Raw genomic sequence first — 19,671 nt, forward strand, 5'->3', positions numbered from 1 at the left:
TTGATAGATCTATCTATTCCAACATTGGTTCTTATCATCAATAATTCTAATCATTAGTTGTGAGATTGGCATATCTTAGATTTATTAGAAGTAGACAAAACATTTGTTGGTCCTTTCTTTCTCCTTCTCTAAATATCTTATCCAAATTAGCAACTCTTTTAAATTCTTCTCATGTAGTTTAGCACGCTTGTTACTATCATATGGTGGTCTATCCTTTATATGGTACAACCATTTCAAATCTTGACCAAAATATAAATATTGTAACATATAAAATTATTCCTCCTCACAATTTCACAATAAGTTCTAAACATGCTTTGATATTCACTACCATACCATGTTTCATTGATCACTTAGCCTTTACCTGGACCAATTTTCTCTCACAAAATTGCTAGGTTTTTATCACATTCATATTTAAATTTTTGACATGGGATCGCATGTTTGATTTGGTAGGTATTTTTATGATGCTAGTGTAACACATAGATGTTCTCACGATGCAATAAAATCTCTTGAAATTCAAAAAAAAAAATCCCATCACCCACTCTAGTCAATGGTCACACTCACCAATCCATTAAAATGCTTCACATGCTCAATATATAATGGGTGAGCTTCCCACATTTTCTCTATTATTCTCTACATTTTCAAAAATAAATCTAAAGTGACATAAAAAATTCTCTCAATCTATTTCTTTCTAATTTTGTTGGTCATTATCCTCTATTGCCACACTCTCAATAAGATGAAGATGAAGGGAGGAGATTGAATGGTAGCTACTTGAGTGAATATGATTAGAGGTTAATTTGAAATGGAGGGATAATACTAAGAGGTAGATTGACTTTTTGGTTCAATGAATGTGGACATCTAAGAAAGGACAAAGTGAATGAAGAGGAATATGAAACTTGTCGCATGACTACTGGGTTCTTGTTGTTGGGGTCTGACATTCCTTCTTAGAGTATGATCCATGTGAATAGGTGGGCGGGCTACAATTAAAAAGAAGAGGATAAGGAATTAATTAAAATAAACAAAAGTATTTAATTAATTAATAGAGGGAAAAAGTGAGATCAAGACAATTAAATATATATGTGTGTGTGTGGATCCTAAAAATTTAATTGGATAAAAAAAATCTTCCTTCTACATCATCTACGCTTTGAAATCTCATAGCTTTTTCTTCACCAAAACCAAATACTTCTATACCTATTCAAGGTGATGAAGTACTTTCTCCTTTTAATGTATGTATTGGTGACAATTGACATTCCTTATACTTTGCTACATTTATAAGAAAGTATAATATTAATCTCTCTTATTTTTAACATTTTTTATATTTATGCTAAACATTGTAAATTAAAATCTCCTAATAATTCAATAACAAAAAAATCTCCTCCTTATTCATGTGACTACACAACTTGTATAGACTATACCAATAATGGGCATCCTCTTCCTTTCTCAAAGTTATAATCTTCTATGGTGTTTATTTTAAATTAATGTCTAAAAGTGAATATAAGTGGAATGGCTTGGGCCACAAGGAACAAAGGATCAATATCCTTATAAAGCCTTTGCCATATATTAATGGGTCTTAGTTACCGATTTCATCACCCTTCTAGACCTTAATATCACCATTATGCTAATGTAGCCATGATTTCTACATCATGATTTTCTTCTTCATTATCTTTAATACATCGTGATTTTATAAAAAAATAAATTCTAATCTACATGCACCAACACTAGATATCTTCTCTAAGGTAGAATAGTTAACTAAATACCTTGATGTATATTCATATAGACTGTAGCAATCTAAATTATTTAATTATAGTTGTGATTTTTTCATGAAATAAAAATTCTATTTTACATAAAATAATTTTTCTTTATCAAATGTCATAATTTAGGTAGAATTGTATAATTTGTATGTAAGAGAAGTTCGACTGGTCTTGATACACTTATCCACATTTTAAGGATCAACATGTATTTGATTTTTTCTATCTATGTCAAATTTAGTCTACACGAAACCTCATTCATATCGTGTGACTTGCCTTAATCTACCCAACCTTACTAAGCATAAATCAAAGAATCTATATTAATCATCTCTTGTAATGATATCTTGTACAAAGTTTCAATTTGAAGCGCATTTTATAGATTATATGATTAGAATCACTTACTAATTTAATAGTTTAAATAGAATCTTTTGATAATATACATGGTAAAGCAATCTTTTAATGTTAATTTTAAAAATGGAAGATTAGATGCTTAAAGTAGATTATTTATTTGCAAGACCATTGTTGTGATAATAATTGTTTTGCATTTATAAGATTGAGTCTATATCAACAATGAAGTGTTAAGCTGGTAACTTGACCTTGTTATACCTATTATTTGTTAAGCTAATAATATATGAAAGAATAAGTAGACTTTTCCAAAAAATATAGGAGATGAATATTAAGTGTAGAATGAGAAAAAAAAAATAGAATATAGATAATAACCTTTAAGTACATTTAGTTTAGTATTGACCTCAATTATCTTCTTTAAGTGTTTTGGAGTTAGGAGGGTTTATTTGGAATTATGTTTGATCATTTTAAAAAGGGAAATGATATCTTTTTGTAAAATATAACAATAAAATGATATTGATTTCATTATTATCTCATTTAGGGAAATAAAGTTTATCTATTAGGTTTAGATGTCTTATAACCATATCTAGATAAATGGATAACATAGTTTATGATTTCATAAGTATTGGTATTTCAAGGATATCCACTAGACTATAACAATGTAGCTTTATAATATTTATTTATGAGTAAGGGTACCATAATTACCTAAATGAATAGTTAGGTTCTTATGTAGTTTCTGGTGATAATCATACAGGACACCGATACGTCGTGTTTTCACTACACCTTGTGCAAACATCCTAGACAAAGTCAACCCAATTGTCCAAGAGACCTCTATGGTTTATGCTTCCTATTGTTGAGATCCCGAGAATTTCATAAAACCCTAAACATATTGAAAACACATTTTATTAATAATTGGATAAACTTGAAGGTTGTATTTACCTCTAAATTTATCTAAGTGAAAGGTAGGAAATTGAGCTCTCGAATGACTAATTATCTTTCGTAGTAGTTCATTTTTCCCACTCTATAGTTTACTTTTGTTATTTTCTAAGACTTTTTGCAAATCATTTATACCTTATAAGATAGTACTTAAGACACCTATAAATCTATAATAAAAAAATTGTGACCCTATAAAACCTTTTAAAACTTCTTAGATGATTATTGGACCAAAGAAACACAAAATATAAACACTTCTAATAATAATCATACATAATATTACATTTGATCCTTCTACAAATTGACCACTATCAAAATTTTAGTACCTCCTCTTTAAGATAGGAAAGTGAGTAGTCTCATTCAATTTCATATGGGAGGAATCGATCAATGGCCATCAAAGTATGTTAGTAAATTTAGATGCTACGTGTCATGACTTCTCATATAATCATCAATTATTTTATGCATCTTTCTCCTCATATAATTTTGGAGGATATGGCTCTCAATATCTCCCGCCCTCACTGGTTTGAATTCTTCCCTCCCCTCTGCAACTGGCATTCCCCCTCCTGCCTCATCTTCTGCGGTGGGAGCTTCCCTCTTGTCTAACGACCCCACTATGGTTGCCTCTCCTAGTGCTACTGCGACACTTGTAAACCCCATGGGCTCAATGGCCTCAAATTTAGCCCGTGGTGCGACAACTATTTATGGTAAACACACTTAAGACAGTGCTCCTCTTGCGAGGAAACGGAGCTTCGCTCGTGTGGCTCGTTTTGCGGCTCCCTCCTCCAATGTTGTTCACTCTCTCCCCTATGACAAGACATCCCCTGTGATTGTTTGTGGGTAGGATGCAGTGGATAACATTGGATTTTATCAATGTTGCGCCCTGGTGTGCAGATTTTCTCGATTTTGGTCATCTCTACCAAATATTCACCACTACGTAAGTGAATCTTGGAAACCCTTGGTTTCTTACAACATTTAATTGTTTCCTTGTGCTAAGGGATTCTTCATTGCCTCCTTTACTTCCTCGGAGGATAGGGATTTGATTATGGGCAAGGTGTGGGCTTGGGACACCCACCCTCTCTCGATTAAACCCTAGACTATCACCTTTAAACCTCTCATTGAACCACTAAATATGCGTCCAATCTGGATCTGCCTTCCAAATCTCCCTCTCCACTTTTGGGAACAATCGTGCTATGAGGCTATTGGCAACTCGATTGGTCGCTTTCTGATTGTGGATGAGGACACCTCCTCTATGGGCCACTCCACTTTTACTCATATCTTGGTTGACATTGATATTGTTGCACCACTCCCTGGTGATGTGGTCCTCATGGTCGAAGATTGACCATGGACACAACAACTCGATTTTGAGGGTCTCCCCTTCTGTTGCCAAAAATGTTTCACCACTAGCCACGTGGCCTTGAACTGCTCATTTTCTCATTGACAAGGGGTTCTCACCTGGTGGAAGGACACTACCTTGGACCATTTAACAATTTACACTTTGGAGGGACTCTTTGACGATTCGGGTGATGATTCTCCTATTGCTCAGCCTGATTTGCAGTCTAACCTTGCGACCCCCTTGTGCCCAGATGCTACTAGTAGCTCTCCTGATGCGACTTCTGTCCATGCATCTTTGGCCCCCTTGGAGCCTATGGAGACCCCTACTAGTCAACATTCCACTAATTCCCTTCTGAATAATTTACAGTTTGTGGACCCTAATGATTCCATTGCTTGGATGGTGGTTCGTCAACAACAGAAGGGGAAATCCTCCCCCCCCCCAACTTTTTCCCCCATTCTTGGGTTGGATGTCTTTGTACCACCTTGAGTGGGGATGAGTTTGTTGGCATTATGATGCATTTTGTATGACCAGTGAAATAGTTGTCATTGTTGGCAACATCATATTCTAAGTCTCTACAGTCCATTGGTAAAGGAGTAAAGGGTAACCGGTGAAGAACATGAGTCTTTATTCCTATCGGTAGTGAGTAGACCAGTATACAGGGGTTAACCAGCTAAGTAGAAAGTAGATTGGTATACAAAAGGTAACCAGTTAGGCAGAATTAGACCGGCACACAGGCAACAACCAGCATCACATGAGTCTCAACCGACAGACTTAGAAACATCCAGTTGAACCAGCAGCCTTCCCTATTCAACCGGTGAGCTTTTTGGCATGAACGATTGTCTTGACCAATATTACCGGAATGATTTTTGGAGAGCAATTTGAGGCGAGATAACAGATTTTTGAATCTGATTTTTGGAGGAAAATTTGGCACCAGAATTAAAGGCTAATATATTCACATCATTCATTCTGATTATTACATGATTGGGAGTATGAGAAAAATATTTGTGTGAATGTTAATAGGGCAAAAAAAATAGAGTGCAGTAGATAGAGGTATGAATCGATGAAGCCAACAACGATCAGAAAAACAAAGCATGCAAAGTGGATCTATGAGATAGAGGTAGTGTCATCAGACAGATCAATCATCTTTGTTGCCTTCTAACAATTGCAGCATTGTAAATCCCTTAGCAGGGTGAACCTTAACCGATTCTTTATGTAAAACCTCTTAACCGAGTCACTTTAGATATGAAGTTGTAAAATCCTCTAGCAAGGTGAACTTTAACAGGTTCTAAGGTATTCTTAACCGGATACCAGTCACTTCTAACAGGGTGATGTTCTCAGAAAGAACTGGTTATAAAATCTTAACATGGCACTCTTTTTCACTGCAGTAAAAGAGATTGTGGGTTATTCCCACTGTGGTTTTCTCCCTCTAACTGAGGGTTTCCACGTATAATTGCTAGTGTTATGTGATGCGTATTTGTGCATGCAAATCTCTTTTCTTTGATGTTATTTGCTTTCTTGATTAATGCAATGTTTAAGTTAATTTGGAAGGATAGTTGCAGACCGGTCAGTTTGAAAGTTTGAATTGTGAGTTATTAATATATAACTAAAGGATTTTAACATATATCCATTTTTTTAATATGTTATTCTTATTTATTTTAGTAGTTATCATATTATAACATACATAATATATAACTAAAGTATTTTAACATATAACAAATTTTTTTATGTATGTTAAAATCATTTAGTTATATATTATCTAACTTAGTTATATATGTTAAGTTATATATTATGTATGTAAAAATTTAACGTACATAATATATAACTTAACTATATTATATTATAACATTAGTAAGTGATTTTAATGTATATATATATCAAGAAATTTACTAATGTAACTTGAAAAAAATAAAAATAAAAATATATAACTAATATAAAAATTTAACATAAATAATATATAACTTATTACATAATATACAACTAAGTGATTTTGATATCTCTTAAATAAATGATTTAGATAAAATGTATGTTATAATATAATAGTAACTATTAAAATAAATAAGAATATTTTTTAAAAAAAATTAGACATATAATTTATTATTAAAAAATTAAATATATAATTTAAAAAGTAAATATATTTATTAAAAATAAATTATTATTTACTTATATATGTATTTAAAAGGTTAAAAATAATATTATTAAAATTTATAAATAATATACATCTTAAAATTTATGATAATATATTTTTTATTAAAATACATAAAATACAAATTTAAACATATTATTAAAATTTTAAAATATATAAATTAATTATTAATTTATTATATTATTAATTATAACTTAAAAATATAATTTTTTTTTAAAAAAATATTTTTTATTTATTTTTAACTTTACCTTAGGAGGCAGCAGACGAACGGATGAACGCACTAAAGGACACAGAGCACGTGGATGAGGGCGGTGCAAATTTTCACCCCCATAGCTAGTGCCATATCTGACATGGCTTCTCAATTATAGTTGACATTAGATATGCTTGTCTTTAGCTTTATTGAATTATTTTTGCTTCTTATATACATAATCTTTGTTTTGGTTTGGAAGAGGTTGAACATCGTTGAAATGGGTTCTCAAGAATATTTGAAATTAGAAATGCTTGGGTTCAGCTTAAATAAATGGGTCTATTATATTAGAGGAAAATCCAATGCACAGAGACATATGCACCTTCAAAGAATGACATACAAAATACAAAAGATAATCTATAAAATCTAGACATTGTTATCACACCTATTTCTCTGCTAAATAGCAGGACAATGTCATTTTTCATCAAGAATTGTCTGTTATTGAACTTCCTTGGTTAGCCAAAATCTTGAATTGTTGTTTTGTTTGTTTCAACCTCAGAGTATCTCTGTATATTTCTTCTCTTGCCGCTATTGCTGCATCTTTACAAGCTTCGTCCATCATTTGATATGTTGGGGAATAGATTGGGGTTGGACTATGAAATCCTCATAGACCTTAACCAAATTAGATCACATAAAAATACTTCTAACTTTCATCCATGTTTCTTCTGCTATTACAAATTCTTTTAATCTTCAATGGTTTTGTTATCTTGCATAATTTAGTTTTATGGTTCCTTGAAAGATCCTTTTTCATTTGCATCCCTAACTCCGCTATTTCATTTATTTGCTTGTATCTTCTTAATTCATCTAATTGCATTAACTTTGTTTCCATCTCCAGCTCAAGGCAATAAATTCAAGTGTGTCATTCTTCCCCCATTCTGAGGGTAAAAGTACAAAACCGTGTCATGTTTCAGGCTAACTTATCAACACAAGTGAATTTAAGTAACTTTAACTCAAAATTAATTTTAGTCAAACATATGGTCTATATAGATTCATTATAGCTAAGTTATATATAGATCTAATTAAAAAAAATTGAAATGTAAAAATACTCTTTTATAGATCTATAAGTGAATTTTCCAAAATGTTTCTTTTAATATTTTAATTATTTTATATATTTTATATATATATTTTTATTGAAAGTAGGTCATCAACACTAAAACATAAGGTTGATTATCTTGTCAAGGAAAAATACTAAAATTTGTTTAAATTTTTGAAAAAAATATGATGTCAAGATTATATAATTATTTTCTAATTTGGATAAATAATTGAGAAAAAAGCTCGTGGGAATTGGAAAGAATTATATTTCAGCACACGCAATTTTTCAAATTTATTGAAAATATATATTTATAAAAAATAGTAAAAAATATATCCATGTACTAAAGTTTCAAGTTATCAATATACACAAAAAAATTCATGAAAAAAAAAGTAAAATTTACTAATTAAAGTGTGGTGGCTTGTGTAAGTTCAATTTCAACATTTTATCAACAACTAAATTATAGTGTTTACTTTATAAAAAACTACACTCAAATAATTTTTTAAAATTTTGTTAAAATCACAAACATAAAATAGACCAAGAATATAAATTTTATTAGTTTACATTATTTCAAAATTCAAAACATATATTTCAGTTTCTATTGATTTTCTTTAAAAATTTGAATCAACATTGACCATTTCCTTTATAAAAGTGTGACATAGCTTCGTACTTTTACCCCTGATCATTTATTGGAAATTAATTCTATTGTCCCTTCCTTGTTGCTAGGACTTCAACTCTTTACTAAGTCCTATCGTTTTTCACCGATGCTATTTTTTCTTCACCGTATTTTTGTTGTCTCTCCCATTGTGAGGTATTTACACATCGCTGAATTACAAACAGGGACCCCCACTTTTTTTTCTTTTTCTTTCTAGGATAGTGTTAGAGTCCTTTGTTATTAGCCTTTGTATTGAGAGGTATAGTTGGTCAAGAAGCCAGGAGTCAAGTGAATAACCCTTTTGTGAGGTGTGAAATGAAGTGTTATGAGATGAGTGAGTGGTCATGAAATCGATTGGTCAAGGCCTGCAATGGCAAAATGGTGAAGAGGATAAGTCAAATTGAGCATAGAGACAAAGACGTTTGATTGAGGAGCCCTTTATACCAAGCCTAGTCAACTTTGCATGTGTTTCCTTCATCATTCAAAGTAATCCAATTGCACTTCAATGAGAGGTAAGGCCCGGAAGCAAAAATTTGACTAAGTATATAAAAATTTCAATTGCTCCCTAGTAGGAGCAAATTTTGCTTCTATTGCTCCTCATTAGGAGTTAAATCCTTTCCAAGCTCTCCAAGTCACTCAATATACCTCTAATCATTGTGTAATGTTTTAATTTGATAAAGGAATGCAATGCAAGATCAATAACCTTGAATTAGGTCAGGTATGTAGGCAACTTCAAGTGCTCCCTAGTTGGAGTGAAATTTGCTTCCATTGCCCACAGTTGGGAGTGATGTGGACTTCTTGGGCAACATTTAAGGTAAATGAGTGAGTTTATAAACCTTTAACAACATTTTGATCATAGAAGAAGTGAAGTCTATCATGAATTCAACCAAGAAATGAAGAGAGATTTCTAGTAAGGGTCACTTCCATTTGCTCCTCTCTAGGAGCAAAAAACTTCAATTGCCTCTTTCTCAAAGCGAATTTCACTTACATTGCCTTAGGTTTAAGACGAAGTCGCATCAAGGAGATTTTTGAGGTCTTTTGGTGTATGGAAGCATAAACTAAGGCATAAAGTGATGAGATTACACTCAAAGATGCATTCTCCAGTCACTTCCATTGCTCAAAGTTGAGGGCGAAAAACTTCAAGTGCTCCCTAGTTGGAGCGAAATTCACTTCTTTTGCCCATAGTTGAGAGCGAAATGGTTCCAAGAATGCACATTGAGCCTAGTTTGAAAGACTTGAATGAATGGAATGAAGGAGAGTAAACAAGAAGGTGCTACATGTCAAATTTCAATTGCTCCCCAATAGGAGCGAATTCTACTTCATGTGCTCAAGTCTCATAACGAAATTCCCATAAAAGCCTTTCTTGAGGTTAGTTTGACATGTTTTCATAAATCAATGGTTAAAAGAATTAAAGTTTCAACCCATTGAACGAAGGGAAGTGAGTAAAAGCAAGTTCAATTTCAAGTGTTCCTTCTTTGGAGCGAAATCTACTTCATTTGCTCTTCCCTTGGAGCGAATTTGTCTCTAAAGCCTTGAATAAATATATGATTTAGTGTGTTTGAGTTGTCATGAATAAAAGATAGTTAGCACGACTTCGATTTGAGGGATCATTTCAATTGCTCCTTCTTTGGAGCAATTTCAACTTCGAGTGCTCCCTAGTTGAAGTGAAATTTACTTCATTTGCCAAGGGAAGAAGCGAAGTTGCTTATAGACCATTGCCTTAAGTTGGTTCAATGTCTTCATGAGAATTTTTGAATTTGAGAGAACTTCAATTGCTCCTCTCTAGGAGCGAAAAACACTTCCACTGCCATGGTTTTGGAGCGAAATTCCTCCTAAGGACTTCTTTGGGGTCAATACAATATGTTTTCATGCATGGTTCGCTTAAAGACTAAGGTTTGAGTTAATGGAATGGAAGATATTGAATAAGATTGAGCTAAGAATCCAAGTTGCAACCACTTCCATTGCTCCTCTCTAGGCGCAAAAAACACTTCAATTGCTCCTTATTGACAGTGGAATTCACTTCTATTGCCTCTACCTTGGAGCAAAATCATCTACAAGAAGTTTGGTGAAGATAATTTGACAACTATTGCATGTGAAGACTTAAATTGAAGAGATGACTTGAGAGCAAGTGAGCAAGAATTTGTCTAAGTACCAAATAATTTCCTTTGCTCCTCTCTAGGAGCAAATTCTTATTTCATTGCCTCTCCTTGAGAGCGAAATACTCTTCTTATGCCTTTGGATTGAAATAGAGTTGATTTCATAGCTTTTCTTAAGGTTATCCTGGCCTATTGTCACACATGGATGACTAGAACCTAAGGTTTGATGTTGATGGATTGAAGAGAATGAATGAAGTTTTCGATCAATTCCATTGCCCTTGGAGTGAAGCAAAATTTCCTTCCATTGCCCCTCTTTGAGAGCGAAAATATTCCCAAGGTAGTTTGGATGTCTATTTCAAGCATTTCACATGGAAGAGATGGCAATTTTGAGGCATAAGAATGTGAAATTGGTGAAATTTACCGAAGAGAGTTGAGTTTCTTATCACTTCCATTGCTCACAAGTTGGAGCGAATTCCATTTCCATTGCTCTGATCTAGGAGTGAAATCCCTTCTAAGGCTTTCCTTAAGGATAATTCAATGCATATATAAACTAGGAAGGCAAAACCACAAGGTCTAAATTGATGCAAAGACAAGGAATTGATAAAAACTAGCTAAACGATGAGTTTGAGGGCTACTTCCTTTGCTCTCTAACTGGAGCGAAAACAACTTCAATTGCCTATCCTTAGGAGCTCCCTTCTCTCTAATGCACTCATCAAACATGTGAATCACAAAATAGGAAATCATGTCAAATTAAGAGATTATAAAGGTATATATCATGTGTGTTTGTTGTTCGTTTGTTTGTTTTGCAGGAAGTGAAAAAAGAAATCAAAAGAACCAGGTTGGAGGAGGATCTGAACAAGTGTCCTAAGGAGGAAATTTCAACATCAAGGACAAGATACAAGGAGGATGTTTTCAAGAGGAAAACTTCATAGGCAAGCCCAAGGAGGAGACTACACAAGAAATATTCACTTATACTAGAACATGATACCCACATTGAAGGATGTAGATGAAAAAATCAAGGAATCCTCACAACATCACAAAGGAGTTTCAAAAGAGTGAAGAAGCAGCTACGATATCAACAATTCATTCCAAGGCAGTAACAAGATCCAAAATTAAGAAGAAGTCAAAATCTACACTTCGTGTATACACTAAAAATTGGTCTGGAAAATTGAATTAATTAAATACAAAAATATTTAATTAATGACCTTTATTCTTCTACTATATAAATGAATTAAATAATTTGTTTATATGGTTCATTTTCTTAATTCATCCCACCATAATCAATTTATTCTATTTTCTAATTAAATAAATGAATTTGGCTAATTTATTTATTTAATTATTCTCTCCCCATTAAATTTGAATTTTAAATTCAAATTTAAGCACGTGTCCTAACTCCCAACCACCCCCTAACCTAACCTTCTTCTAACCAACCCCTAGCATAACCACAGGTTAACTAATTCTACCCTCTCCAACCTCTTATCCTTACCATTTTTGGAGTGTCCACCCTCTCTTGGAGACACGTGGCACTTATGCCATATGTCTCTCATCTCCATGCCACTTGCCCCTTTGTTGGCATATGGTTGGAGATTATTTGCCACTTGTCTCCTTAGGAATGACAAGTGTCCATCTCCTCAACCTCCTTCCAAATTCTTCAATCTCAACCGTCGATTTATCCAGACTAATTTTGCATCGTTGATTCTTGCCACCTCACCTATGGTCATGAAAATCCTATAAATGCCCCCTCTTTTGGTTATGAGAAGGACCTTAGCATCATTATCAACATTCTGTCAGAATTATATCAATATTTTTAGCAATCATAGCATTAGCATAACAATAGCATAGTATCATTGTAATAATGTTTTTCATGATAGTTTAATCATCATAATATAGATTTGCATAGAAATAGATTAGCTTTTTGCATCTTAGCTTGCATATCAATTCTTGTTTCTTGGGTTGTCACTTTGTCAAAGATCATGCATCTGAGAGCCACCAAATGAACTGACAAAGTCCTCAAGACTAGGGAGCGATGAGACGACATTGGGGAGTCTTTTAATTGCTTTGTTTTATTTCCTCAATTTAATGTTTCATTGTGTATGTGTGTTTTATATGTTTATTAATGGATTAATCACTATATTTTTGCACGCATAAATTTTGGCGTTTTTAAAAAAAAAATTAAGTTAATGATTTACAAATGAGGCCCGATTAAATACAAAAGGCTTTATTGTGGATACATACAATGGCGAAGAATAGATGCAAGACACATGACCGAATAGATGGAGAAGCTAGCTAACAAATGACACCTGTTTCCAGGTTTTCACCATTTGTTTTTATTACACTTTTTCTTATATTTGATTTTTTTGTATTTTTCTCTTTTCAATTTTATTTTTGTTTTGGAATTTCTGCTTTTTTTATTTTTTGGGGATTTTTTCTGCTTTTAGGTATAAAATATTTTCAGATGAAGGCTATTGATGGGTTCCTTGAGTTGATCTCCTTCTGGTGTTGATAACTAATAAGTGCCAACAAAATGACCCAACCAATTTGGCTCGAACTTCCCCTTCTTTTTACGATCTTGTTGATTGCGTGGATTCCCCTTAAGCACAAGATCACTAACTTGAAATATCCTAGGTTTGACCTTATGATTGTAGCTGCGAGACATCCTTTGTTGGTAGACTCTCAAATGATCAACAATATTATTCCTACGCTCTTGCAGCAATTCAAGTTCTTGTAATCTAGACACTTGTTGTTCCTCATCTGGAATGAGAACCTTCAGTGACAAACAGAGAGATGGTATTTCAACTTCCACAGATAATATTCCTTCAGACCCATAGACAAGAGAATATGGTGTGGCACATGTCGAGGTGCAGATAGTAGTGTGATATGCTCATAGAGAAGGATTCAACTAAACATGTCAGTCTTTGCCAGCATCATTAACTGTCTTCTTTAAGATTTTCAAGATTGTTTTGTTTGATGCTTCTGCCTAACCATTTCCCTGCAGGTAATACAGTGTGGAAAACATGTGTTGGATCTGGAACTTTTCACAAAGCTCTCTTACATCTTGATTTTTAAATGGTCGCCCATTATCAGTGATAATGGTCATAGGAATACCATAGCGACATATGATATAGTTCAAGATGAATGCGGCTATCTGCTTTCTTGTGACATTAGTGAGGAGCATTGCTTCAATCCACTTCGTGTAATACTCAGTAGCTGTGAATATGAACTTGTGACCGTTTGAGGAAGGTGGGTGGATTTTCCCTACTAGATCCACGCGCCATTGACAAAATGGCCATGAGGTTGCCAGGGTATGAAGCTCTTGTGCTGGATCATGTATGAGGTCATCATGAATCTGACATTGTTTGCACTTTTTGGCGAATTGAAAAGAAAACCTTTCCATAGTAGGCCAATAGTAACCCAATCGTATGAGATTCTTTGAAAGAGGAAGACCACTCGAATGAGTACCAAAAATACCGTTATAAACTTGAATTAAAGCCTTCTCAGATTCTTCTTGTTCAAGACACCTGAGGAGAGTACCATCCAGACCTCGCCTATATAAAGTATCTGTGACAATGGTGTAACAAGTGGATTGTCGAATGAAATTTTGTTTTTGATTATTTGATAGGTCAAGAGGAAGGGTGTCGTCTTTCAAGTAGGTATAAATTTGGCCATAGCGAGAGGAATCGAGTCCTACTAGGTGACATATGATTTGGGACTCAAGACAATCATAAGCAGGGTGAAATAGTTCTTCCACCAGGAATTCATAACGATCTTGATTTTCTTGTGTTTGAAGCAGAGAAGCAATTGTAACCATGGCATCAACTACTTTGTTGTCATTACTCGGGATCTGCTCAAAAGAAATGTCCACAAAGTATTTTTAAAGTCATCCACCATCTTCTTGTAAGGCATTAGCTTTACATCTTTGGTTTGATAATCATCATTCACTTGATTGATGACCAACTGAGAATCTCCAAAAACTTGCAAATGTGTGATATTCCATTCTAAAGCCATCTTAATTCCTTTTACTAATGCCTCGTATTTTGCCATATTATTGGTGCAAGGGAAAGTCAGTTTGTATGATTTTGGGATGGTGTGGCCTTGAGGTGTGATAAATAGCAAGCCTGCCCCCGATCCATGTTGTGTGTAAGAGCCATCAACAGACAACTGCCATGTTTGCTTAGTGACTGTAAGAACGTCAGCATCTGGAAATTCAAAATGTATTGGATGATCATCCTAGAGTGGTGCCTCTACTAATTGATCAACAATCACTTGTCCTTTTATAGCTTTTCTATCAATGTATTCAATGTCAAACTCACTTAGGATCATTACCCATCTTGCTAATCTACCTGTTTAAGGCTACCTTGCTAAGGAGATATTTCAATGGATCAATTTTGGCTATCAACTTTACTGAATGAGTTAGCATATAGTACCTCAGTTTCTGGGATGCAAACACTACTGTTAAGCATGCCTTCTCAATAGATGAGTAGTTGAGCTCATATCTGACTAAAGTCTTGCTTATGTAGTAAATAGCTCGTTCTTTGCCTTCATGATCCAATTGTGCTAACAGAGCTCCTAATGATGCATCAATGGCTGATATATAAAGCAGTAACGACTTGCCTTCAATTGGTGACATTAGGACAAGTGGGTTCATTAGATATTCCTTTATTGCATGAAAAGCTTCTTCACAGGTCTCATCCCATTTGAATGGAACATTTTTGCGCAACAGATGCATGAAAGGATGACATATGTCAGCTAGTTGGGATATGAACCTTCTAATGGACTGAAGTCTCCCTTGAAGTGATCTTATCTAACTAATATTTTTGGGTGATTCCATTTCCATGATTGCTTTAACTTTGTCTGGATCTACTTCAATGCCTCTTGCTGAAACAATGTATCCCAGAAGTCTACCCGATGTGACACCAAATGCACATTTCTTTGGATTCAACCTTAGTTTATATTTCTTCAAGCAGTCAAAGATCTTTGCTAGGATTTCCAGATGTGCTTCTCTAGTATGTAACTTAGCCAATAGGTCATCAACATAATCTTCCATGAAGGTATGCATCATATCATAAAAAATTATTGTCATTACCCTTTGGTAGGTAGCTCCTGCGTTCTTGAGTCCGAAAGGCATTACATTCCAACAAAAAGTACCTCATGGGCATGTGAATGTTGTCTTCTCTTGATCTTCTGGTACTATTTTGATTTGATTGTAGCCTGAGAAACCATCCATAAGAGAGAACATTTTGTGTCCAGCTGTCAAATCCACAATGATATCTATATTTGGTAAAGGAAAATCATCTTTAGGACATGCCTTATCAAGATCTCTGAAGTTTGTGCATACCCTGATACTTTAGTCTGGGTTAGAAACAAAAACTATATTGGATACCCATTTTGGATATGCTATTGGTCTGATAAATCCTACGTCTAGCAATTTCTTCAATTCTGCTTTGACCAATATAGCTATGTGAGGATGCATCTTTCTTAGCTTTTGCTTTACTAGTTTTGCTTCGAGAGAAACATTTAAGTGATGCATGATGAGATCTGGATCTAATCCTAGCATATCTATGTATGACCATGTGAAATTGACTTGTCTTTCTTTGAAGAATGTCATACAGTCATGTTTCTCTTGTTTTGATAATGATGTTGCTGGATGAAGAATCTTTGGTTGATTTGGTGTTCCAATGTTGACTAATTCAGTTGGTTCAATCAGTATTGAAGATCTTTCCTAGAAATACTCAAGTAAGGTGTCAAATCTCCCATCCTCTAGTGCCTCAAGGAGGCTTTCACCATCGAATACATCCTTTCTTTTTACTTTTTCTTGATCTAATGTTGCCATTAGCTGGTTTTCAGCATTAGACCTAATATTTTTTTTTTTCTTTTTACTTTTGCAACTGAGAGATTTGGCACCCCCTTAAGTAAAAGATGTGTTACTGTATTCACTAGTGGAAGTTGTTGTAGATTCGACTGCGTTGAGGTATAAGGCAATGGCATGATCATCAGGGAAGGTTTCTATCTCAATGGGTCCTTCAGTGTCCTAGTCAATAAGCTCAGGGTACACTAACGGCAAGGGATCATCAGATTGTTGCGTGTCAAGAGCATTAAGGGTCATGATAGAGATATCTAAGTCTTGAATGACTATTTCTAAGTAAGAGATGTTATTTTCCTCAAAATGACCTTCAGCAAGTAGATCTTGGTCGTCCTCACTAGAGTCAACATCGATATATTGTAGTTCCCATTCGAGTGATCTATACTTTGACGTTTGCACTACATACGAGTGGACTGACTCTTCTGCAGAATCTTCAGATTGGTAAAAGTCTCATTCCCACTCATTGGAATTTGTTTCACTAGAAGCTTGTAATCTGAAAATTTTCTCATAAAGGTTATTAGTAGCTTCTTCTCGCTTTTTAGCAAGTTCCTCAGCTTCTTCATGTTGTGTGTGAGCCGCTTCTTCTTGTTATTTGTGGATAGCTTCCTCTTGTTGTTTACGTGCAACTTCTTCTTCCCTCTGAATGACCCTTTCTTCTTCTTGTCCATATTCTTCCTCTTGTTGACTGTGAGATGGTCCTTCTTGTGGATCTATGGTATTTTGCCCATAACCTAATCCTAATTTATCCTTAGAAAGTTGTGAAGGAGGTTGTATTCGTTCTGAAATACCTTCTTTTCTTTTGCCCACAGGACCACTGCCACAGTATCCCATCTTTCTCATGATATCATACCCTTTTCCATATTGCTCTACTGGGATACTGACATTATTGACTTCTGGTTGGGATTTTGGCTCATCTTTGTATAACCATTGCAAAACACCCTTGTCATCAGTCTCTTCAGCTAAGGTACCATCAAGAATTTTAATTGGTTTTGAGACAGGTTTTTGTTTTGAACTTGATGGTTTGTCATATGATCTTGGAGAGATTGGTAGGTTTGGTAGTGAATATTCCCCTAGCCCTTTTTCTTTCAATTGCATCTTTTTCTCAAAGCTCGATAAGATTAAAGCGAATGTGCTTTCCTTAGGTGGTGTATTAGCAGAGGATGCTTCTCTATTATGCGAGACAATGATCTCTTGAACTGGCTTCAGGTTACTGCAATATTGAAATGGGTTTGAATTTGTTAGAATGGTGATCTCTTGTCCTTCATAAGGAAACTTGAGGCACTGATGGTAAGTCTAAGGGATAGCTTGCATGTCATGGATCCATGGTCTACCTAATAGTATATTATAAGACAAATTAATGTCCAGCACTTGACATACCGTATCCTTTTGTGCAGGTCCCACTATGATTGGCAACACTACAACCCCTTTAGAGGAACGCTCTTCTTCATCATAGGCTTTTATTGTTATCTTTTTGCAAGGATCAACTGCATCTTCAAAATAGCCTAATGCACGGACAAGACTTAATGAACAAATATTTAGGCCAACTCCTCCATCTATTAGGACACATTTTACGCGGGTTTTGTGAATTAAGACTTCGATATGCAAAGGAGCATTACGCGGATGTTGTGGGGACATGCCATCATCTTCTATAAAGGATAAGCAATGAGGTGTTATAAGATGTCCCACCATGGTTTGAAATTGATCAATACCCAAGTCTTTGGGGACCATGGTATCTACTAGAGCCTTTTCTAGGATCTCTTTATGCGTGGGTGATATTTTTAGAAGTTCCAATACTGAGATTTGCATAGGGGTCTTCTGCAATTGATCTACTATGTTGTATCGTCTGGAAATAGAAGGTGCATTGGTTGTGTGTCCTGGTAAAGTGACCTTAACTTTACTGTGTGTAATAGCCTGTGCAGGTTCTGGTTGGGATCTTTCTTTGACTACAATGATATTGACCACATTATCGTAAGTATGGGCATAATTCACTTTCTCATTGCCCTTGATATCTCTAGTTGCCAATGTCTCACCCTTCTCATAGTTCAGTAGCGAAGTTTTAAATATCATGTGTGATTCATTTGTTGTTTGCCCATCTACCATTATTACCTCGTTATCTATCAAATCTTGAATGACATGCTTTAATCGTTGACAATCATTAGTCTGGTGTCCTTTACTCTAATGATATTTGCAAAAATGATTGGGGTATTCCACCAAGCAGGTTTCACCTTTGGTTCAAAATCCCTTACTTTTGGTAATGTAATTAATTTGTTTCCAAGAAGGGTAACCTTGGTTTATTATTATCTTGATTGGTTGTTGAGGTGTAACTTGACAAGTTGAATATGGGTTGCTTGGGTTTCACGGCATTAGCATCCACTATCACATCGTTCACAATGTTTCTATTTCTATTCCAAATTTTGATTTTATCAGTGTTATTATGAGTATTATTGGAAGAATTATTCCCTTCTCTGTGAAGCTTTAATACTCCTTTCTTGACCAAGGCTTCTTTGATTTTGATTCCATTCTCAACCATTTTATTAAAGCTTGGAGGACATTGCATCTTAAGTGCACAACTCATTTCGTCGTTCAAGTTATCGATAAAAATTTCCATCTTTACACTATCAGGAATAAGACGAGAATATCGTGCAAACAAACTTCTCCACCTTTGTAAGAATGTCATAAAAGGTTCCCCATTCTTTTGCTTTGTATTACATAGGTCAAGCATAGTAATCTCAAGAATGTTATATGAATATTGGGAAACAAATTTTTCTACCAATTCTGAAAATGTTCTTATACCAGGTGGTAACTTGGAAAACCACTCCATTGCTTGGCCACTTAAACTCTTGGGGAATAATCTCATCAAATAGGTGTCCTCGTGTGCGAACTCCATACTCATTGTGCAAAATTCCCTAACATGATCTCAAGGGTCAATCTTACCATTGTATTTGTCATACTTAGGGATTTCACAATTAGGAGGAAATGGTATCATGTTTAGATTTATGTCGAATGGATAAGGGCATATCTCTTGTAGCGAATATCTTCTTGTGGTTCCCCCTTGTAAGTCTTGCACTTGTGTTTGGAGTGCTTGAATCTATTGAGTAAGAGCTAAAAGTGGATTATCAACATTATTTCTTCCTTCACCATCTTGGTTATTTTGAATTCTTTCGTGGCGATAGGTATTCTGAATTCGTTCGTTATGAGTCTCATTTTGAGTTCGTTCATTGCGAGTATCACTTTGAATTCGTTCATTGCTAGTATCACTTTGAGTTCATTCATTGCGAGTATCA

This window comes from Cryptomeria japonica, chromosome 11 (assembly GCF_030272615.1).
Source record: "Cryptomeria japonica chromosome 11, Sugi_1.0, whole genome shotgun sequence".
Taxonomy (NCBI): Eukaryota; Viridiplantae; Streptophyta; class Pinopsida; order Cupressales; family Cupressaceae; genus Cryptomeria; species Cryptomeria japonica.